The sequence below is a fragment of the Bos indicus x Bos taurus genome, chromosome 5, assembly GCF_003369695.1.
Source record: "Bos indicus x Bos taurus breed Angus x Brahman F1 hybrid chromosome 5, Bos_hybrid_MaternalHap_v2.0, whole genome shotgun sequence".
NCBI classification, from domain to species: Eukaryota; Metazoa; Chordata; class Mammalia; order Artiodactyla; family Bovidae; genus Bos; species Bos indicus x Bos taurus.
Window position 1 is genome coordinate 104,953,270 of NC_040080.1, and position 7,335 is coordinate 104,960,604.

The 7,335-nt window shown below is 36.4% G+C and overlaps 1 long non-coding RNA gene across 1 annotated transcript; it reads left to right on the forward strand.

The window, feature by feature from the left end:
- The first annotated feature begins 814 nt into the window (after window positions 1–814).
- LOC113893800 lies at window positions 815–6,883 on the forward strand. The gene is made up of 3 exons (XR_003511339.1): window positions 815–982; window positions 1,633–1,780; window positions 6,626–6,883. It is a non-coding gene; the product is annotated as an uncharacterized LOC113893800 (long non-coding RNA).
- Window positions 6,884–7,335: the final 452 nt, after the last annotated feature.

The following is a 7,335-nucleotide window of genomic DNA, read 5'->3' on the forward strand; positions in this document are numbered from 1 at the left end:
TGGCCAAAGAATCCTTTAAATAGATGAATCTTTCTGTCTAGTGAGTTATTATATATATTGTTACATAAAATATCAACTATAAAAATGCTCCAATATGCTTAAAATTATTTTATGAAAATTTGGGGAACTAGACAAAGATAGATATGGTAAACAAATTTCAGAGATAAAGAAACTAACAGTTAAAAAAGTACACATTTCAGCCCCTGACTCCTGGCTTAATTTACTTTTCTTTCTTTACACTGAAATTGCCTCCCACAGGTTCTGGCTCTAAAAACTATAATTGTTTTGGAGATTCTGTATGGTAGGAACCTTAACAGAGAATGTAATTATTATTTTCAGTAGTGTGTGGAATGCACACAGGATTTATAATAAGCGTTCATATATTCAAGTTCATTACCATCATTAGTTATGTATGACACACACTTTCAGGAATGTTAATACCTTATTTGAGGAAACTGAGGCATAAAATTTGTTCAGACAGTGAGTGGCAAAGAAAAAATAACAGCTTAGTCTTGCAATCTTGATCCCAGAGAAAAAATAATTTATGGGAGTTATTTTATCATTCCTAATCTTTTATCTTCTATCCATGCTTTTTGCTACAGCATTGAGATACTTTAGAAAACATTCTTAGTCTTGAGACACATGCTGAGATTGTCCTATGAATACCTCTGAGAACTCCAGCCTCAGTACAGTTTGACATAGGTCAGTCAGAAAAATGATAGGCTGACAGATCTGAGCGTGATATGAGTCAGAGCATATCCGGTGCACAGTTTCAGGAAGAGACTGAATGTCCACATACTTTTGTGTCATCGTACTCCAGCAGTTACTAAATTTTCTCAATGGCAGAAATGGCAATGGCCTAGCAGGAATCTTTCACTGATTATCCTCTTATATAAATAGGAGACAAAGACATGTTCTCCCTCTTGGAGAAGAGTGGGAATCAGAGGGCAACTGGGAAACTCAGCAAAGAAAACCCTAAAAGGTAAGTTCAAAGGAGGTTCCTATTGCATATTGCAAAGGGGAAGGTCATAAAGCTAAGAGGAATATCAGATGGCATAATGTGCTGATTGCACATGAAGCAGAATAAAGCAAACACACAAACACTGGGGACTATGTATGAAAGTGAAAGTGTTATTCGCTCAGTCACGTCCGTCTCTTTGAGACCCCATGGTCTGTCCATGGGATTCCCCAGGCAAGAATACTGGAGTGCTTTGCCATTCCGTTCTCCAGGGGATCTTCCCGACCCAGGGATCAAACACAGTTCTCTTACACCGCAGGCACATTCTTTACCATCTGAGCTACCAGGGAAACCCTGAGGAATATGGATATATTTGGTTAAGTACTTGAGTGAGGAGGTGTACCAGATGAGGACATTCTCTGTTGGGATACTTTATTTGATCAAGTTGATAATTTATTATGTGGGAAAATATAAAGGTAAACATTTATAATTTAGTTCAATCAAATGACTTTGACATGTGTAATGGAGTGTGGTTTATAAGATACATTTGTTCAGGCACTTCAACCTGACATGATTATTTTTAATAACTTGATTATTTAATTCCAAAGCAAATATGCCTGCCTGGTTTCATTATAAGTTCAAAATATTTATTTATTTGAAGTTCATTCTCTCAGAGCTTTCAGGTTATAAGAGAAGAATAAGGAGCAGAAAATATGGATTATTATCTCTGTTATAGACTGAACTATCTCCTTCCAAAATTCATATGTTGAAGCTCCAAGACCTCAGAATATGACTGAATTTGGAGATAAGGCATTTAAGGAGGTAATTAAGCTAAGATGGGGTTCTTGGGATGGGCCCTAGTGTAATATGACTAGGAGTGTTTCAAAGTAGAGATTAGAACACAACACAGACAGAAGGATGACTGTACAAGAAAACAGCGAGAAGCTGTCCAGCCACACACCAAGGAGAGAGGCCCTGGAAGAAACCAAACACCCTGACATTTCCATCTCAGAATTCTAGCTCCCAGATCTGTGAAAAAATACATTTCTGTTGTTTGAGTCATCAGTCTGTGGTATTTTGTTATAGGAGCCCTAGAAAATAATATTATCTTCAGTGTACATTTAACCCAGCGATCTCACTACTGGGCATTCACCCTGCAAAAAACAAATTAAAAAAGATACATGTACCCCAATGTTGATTATAGTACTGTTTACAATAGCCAAGACACGGAAGCAACCTTAATGTCTATCAACAGATGAACGGATAAAGAAGTCGTGGTACATATATACACTGAATATTACACAGCCATAAAAAAAAAAATGAACAAGTTTGAGTCAACTGAACTAGATGGATGAACCTACACCTATTATACAGAGTGAAGGAAGTCAGAGAAAAATAAATATCGTATATCAAAGAATATATATAGAATCTAGAAAAAATGGTACTGATGAACCTATTTTCAGGACAGGCACACATTGAGAATGGACTTGTGGACACAGCAGGGGAAGGAGAGGGTGGGAAGAATTGAGAGGGTAATATTGGCATATATATATTACCATGTGTAAAACAGATTGTTAGTGGGAAATTGTATAACAGGGATTTCAGCCAGTGCTCTGTGGTCAAGGCTGACCTTGAGAGGTGGGATGGGGGTGTGGGAGGGAAGCTCAACAGGGAGGAGACCCATGCATACTTATGGCTGATTCATGTTTTTGTTCAGCAGAAATCAACACAACATTGTGAAGCAATTACCCTCCAAAGAAAAAGAAATTAAAAAATAAATTGATCCTTGTGTGTTCAGTCACTAAGTCATGTCCAACTCTTTGCAACCCCATGGACTGCAGCAAGCCAGGCTTCCCTGTCCTTCACTGTCTCCCAGAGTTTGCTCAAACTCATGTCCAGTTGAGCTGGTGATGCTATCTAACTAACCACCTCATCCTCTGCCATCCTCTTCTTGTTTTGCCCTTAATCTTTCCCAGCATCAGAGTCTTTTCCGATGAGTCAGCTCTTCGCATCAGGTGGCCAAAGTATCAGAGCTTCAGTTTCAGCATCAGTACTTCCAATGAATATTCAGTGTTGATTTACCTTAAGGTTGACTGGTTTGACCTCCATGCAGTCCAAGGGACTCTCAACAGTCTTCTCCAGCACCACAATTCAAAAGCTTCAGTTCTTTGGCTTTTTTATGGTTCTTCTTTATGATCCAACTCTCATATCCTACATGACTACCTTCTTTATGGTCAGCCTTCTTTATGATTCAACTCTCACATCCATACATGACTATCGGAAAAACCATAGCTTTGACTAGACAGACCTTTGTCAGCAAAGTGATGTTTTTGCTTTTTAATACACTGTTAGGTCTGTCATAGCTTTCCTTCCAAGGAGTAATCATCTTTAAATTTCACGGCTGCAGTCACCCTCTGCAGTGATTTTGGAGCCCAATAAAATAAATTCTAACTTCTTTCACCTTTTTCTCTTCTATTTGCCATGAAGTGATGGGACTGGATGCCATTTTTGGCATCGCTTTTTGAATGTTGAGTTTTAAGCTAACTTTTTCACTCTCCTCTTTCACCCTCATCAAGAAGCTCTTTTGTTCCTCTTCAGTTTCTGCCTTGCTAAATAACTAAGCCTTTAGGGAAAAATACAGAGTCTGAGGAGAAGAAAGGAAAATAAATATCACTATTAAGGGGAATTTGCATTCTCTTGAGAGTAGGAAGGGAAGGTTGAAAAGATAAAAGCTTCACAGAAGAAGTGGCATTTGGACCTTGAGGAAAATCTTTTATTTTCTCAAGGTAAAACTGCCAACTGTTGTCATGTAGGAATTACTTTATACTGAGACCCAGGGTATTAAAATCTAAACCTTCTTAGACACAAGTCCTCTTTTCCTAGGCAAAAGGAGATTCACATCATGGGACTCATCTCAAAATCCAGTGGTGAACATTGGTTGGAACCTACTGGAGAATAAACAAATCCCCAAAGATAATCTAAACCTTTGACAGAACTATTTACTTGGGCTAAATGTTTACAATTAGTAAATGATAAGCAGATACATGACACATTAATCATTGAAATTTTGTTGATATTGTTTACTTGGTAAGTCAGTCCAATTTTTTTGCGACCCCATGGATTGTAGTCTGCCAGACTCCTATGTCCATGAGATTTCCCAGGCAAGAATACTGGAGTAGATTGCCATTTCCTTCTCCAGGGGATTTTCCAATCCCACAGATTGAACCCACATCTGCATTGGCATGTGGATTCTTTACCACTGAGCAACCAGGGAAGCCCAATCCCTGAAAATAATTAAATTTTAAATTAGATTTAGCATAAACATTTTTATTCATCTTTGCTAGAACTGAGTGGCAGACAATATTTCTGTTGCAGGTAGGATTTTCTCTATTACAAGTAATAGAATACCTGTCCCAAATGGCTGAGGCAAAAGAAGGCAATTTCTTAACTCACAGGGATAAGATCCAGGTTGGTGGAGGAAGGATTATGCCTCTTCAGGTGCATCTTGAGTTCAATCTGAAATGAAGTTGCAGGATTTCATCTTCTTCCTCTGCTCCCTTGGGGATCCTTTCTTCTCAGGTTTTGAGACAACACTCACAATAATTACATTTCTTAAGAACTCACTGAGGTTTTTTTTTTACATATAGTAAAATGACTTATTAAAGAGTACTGTTTGATGAGCTTCGACACATGTACTTATGTCTATATAGTTAAAACCATCATCACAGTCAGAATAGCAAAACTGCTTGCCCCCCACAAAAGTATCTGCATGCCCCTTGGCAATTTCATCTCTCATTTCACCTTGGTCCCATTCTGTGACCATGACAGGCAATCATTGATCTGCTTTTTGCCATTATAGATTGCTTTGTAACTCCTGGAATTTTATATAAATGTATAATAAAGTATGCAGTCTTGTATTGCTTTTTTCACCAAACATAATGAACTTGACATTCATCCATATTTTGGTTATATCAAAGTTTGTTTCTTTTTTACCTATAAGAGAATTCCATTTATGCATATAGTTTACCACATGCTATTTATTTACCTTTCGATAGGCATTTTGTGTTTTTTCCCTAGATTGTGACTATTACAAATAAAGCTATTTTTAAAAACTATTTTTCCATATTCTCTGTATTTTTATTTCTGCAATAGGTACTATAGCTTGGTAGTTTAAAAATCTTATCTCCATTAAATGATTTTTGCATACCTTGGGCAAATTTACGTTAAGTCCCTGTCTTGTTCTTGTGTGTGTTGACTTTTGTTTTTGTCAGGATGATGTCTAGGTTCAGAAGAATTCTGATGGTATTAGGTTAACTACTTACTGGAGTATTTTTTCACTTGACTTCAATTAGGTTAGCTGACTTCTGCTACTCTGCTACTTTAATAACATTGCTTTTGCCTGGAATGAACCTTTCATGATATGTGCTGTCAGAGTACTTAAAATAATAGAGAGCTGGAATTTCATCAAGTATACAGAACAGGTGGTATGGTTATTTCTGTACTTTCTTGCTGTTAAATGTGAGGCAAATTCACTTGGAGACTTGAGTTCATTATAATTCATGCCACCTGCAGCAAAGTTGATTATCCAATATCTAACTATAACTACCTAAAATAGTATAATGATTTTGAACAATTAAATTGATTTAGTTCAGTTCATAATACTCAGTTACCTCCTATAAGAAGATGGAGTAGTAATAGTAATAAACAGATAAAGGCTTTGTGAAAATTAAATGAAATATATATACATATACACACACATAAATGTACTTAAACAGTGTCTGTCATTTAGTAAGTATAATGTAGAATGGTATAGGTACCTATCTATCCATCTATCTGTCTATCCAGGAGATGGTGAAGGACAGGGAAGCCTGGCATGCTGCCATCCATGGGGCTGCAAAGAGTCAGATACAACTGAGAGATGGAACAAAAAAACATCTATTTATTTACCTACCCATGTTTCTGAGGGCTCCTCTAAGGCTGAAAATTTTCTAACTACCAGAAAGTTGATCATGATGTGAGCTTTAAGCTAAAAAGATAAAACTATTTAGGAAATCTAATAAGAAGCAAGTTAAGACTTTGGGCAATATTATTGAATTGTGTGCTCCAAAAAAGGTATGTTGAAGTCTTAACTTCCTGTATCTGTGAATATGACCTTATTTGAAAATAGGGTTTTTGCAGATGTTATCAAGATTAATTTATATGGATTAGGATAGGCCTTAATTCAATGACTGGTGTCCTTTTAAGAAGAGAGAATGTGGACATGGAGACATATAGAGACACAGGGAAAAGTGTCCTATAAAGACAAAAGAGAAGATTGAAATTATGGTGATACAAAGACATGCCAAGGACTGCTGGCAGCCATCAGAAGCTAGAAGAGGCAAGGAAATATTCTCTAGATCAGTCAGAGGGAACAGGATGGACACTGTGATTTCAGACGCTTAGCTTTCAGAACTGTGAGAAAGTAAATTTCTGTTGTTTTAAGTTGCCTAGTGTGTGGTACTTAGTTGTCATTAACTTCAAATATTTTTGTAAAGAAAAAGCTAAGTAAATAAACAAATAAGTGAAATCTCTAGTTTTAGAAGCCGAAAATTTGCAATTAAAATAGTCCAGCAACAAACAAAATGTCTGTTCAACTGGCTGAATTGTTGTATATGCTTCATTTTCTAGGTTATCTCCTCTCTGCTTAATCATTCCCTGGTGACTCAGATGGCAAACAATCTGCCTGCAATGCAAGAGACCCAGGTTTGATCCCTGGGGCAGGAAGATCCCCCTGGAGAGGGGAATGGCTACCCGCAGTGAACCATCATGTTGTGCTTAAATTTCAAACATTTCACATAGTTTTTCAGTCCTGAGGGCTTATATTATTGAAATAATCAAATTCTTTAAATGAAAGAAAATTTTATCACAGTGCTTCCTTTTTTTGTGACAAAAAAGAAAATAAACTAAATTTGTAAAATTACACTTAATTTCTTGACCAAGCATTTTGTTTGCACTTCTATTTACATGGTTTATCCTACTTTCAAATTCTTTTCTTGGTCTTAAATAACCAAAAAACTCAAAGAAGTGTCTGATTATTATCGGTAATTTTAGAAAATGATGCTCAAGCAGGTATCTTGTTCTTTTCCCTTGTAAAAAATATAACACAGATTGAGTGGTTCATACAGCCTCAGAGCAACAGAATAACAAAACAAAAGCAAGATAAATACAAATTTAATTAGTGTAAGAAGAAAAGGAATGTCATTAATTTACAAAATTGTCTCTCAGTTGATTGATGTTAAGTGTCACAGTAAGCCATTATTATTTAGAGATTGAAAGACTGAATATCCACATGGACAATAGCCAAACTATACAAAAATACAATTCTAACCCACAATCTG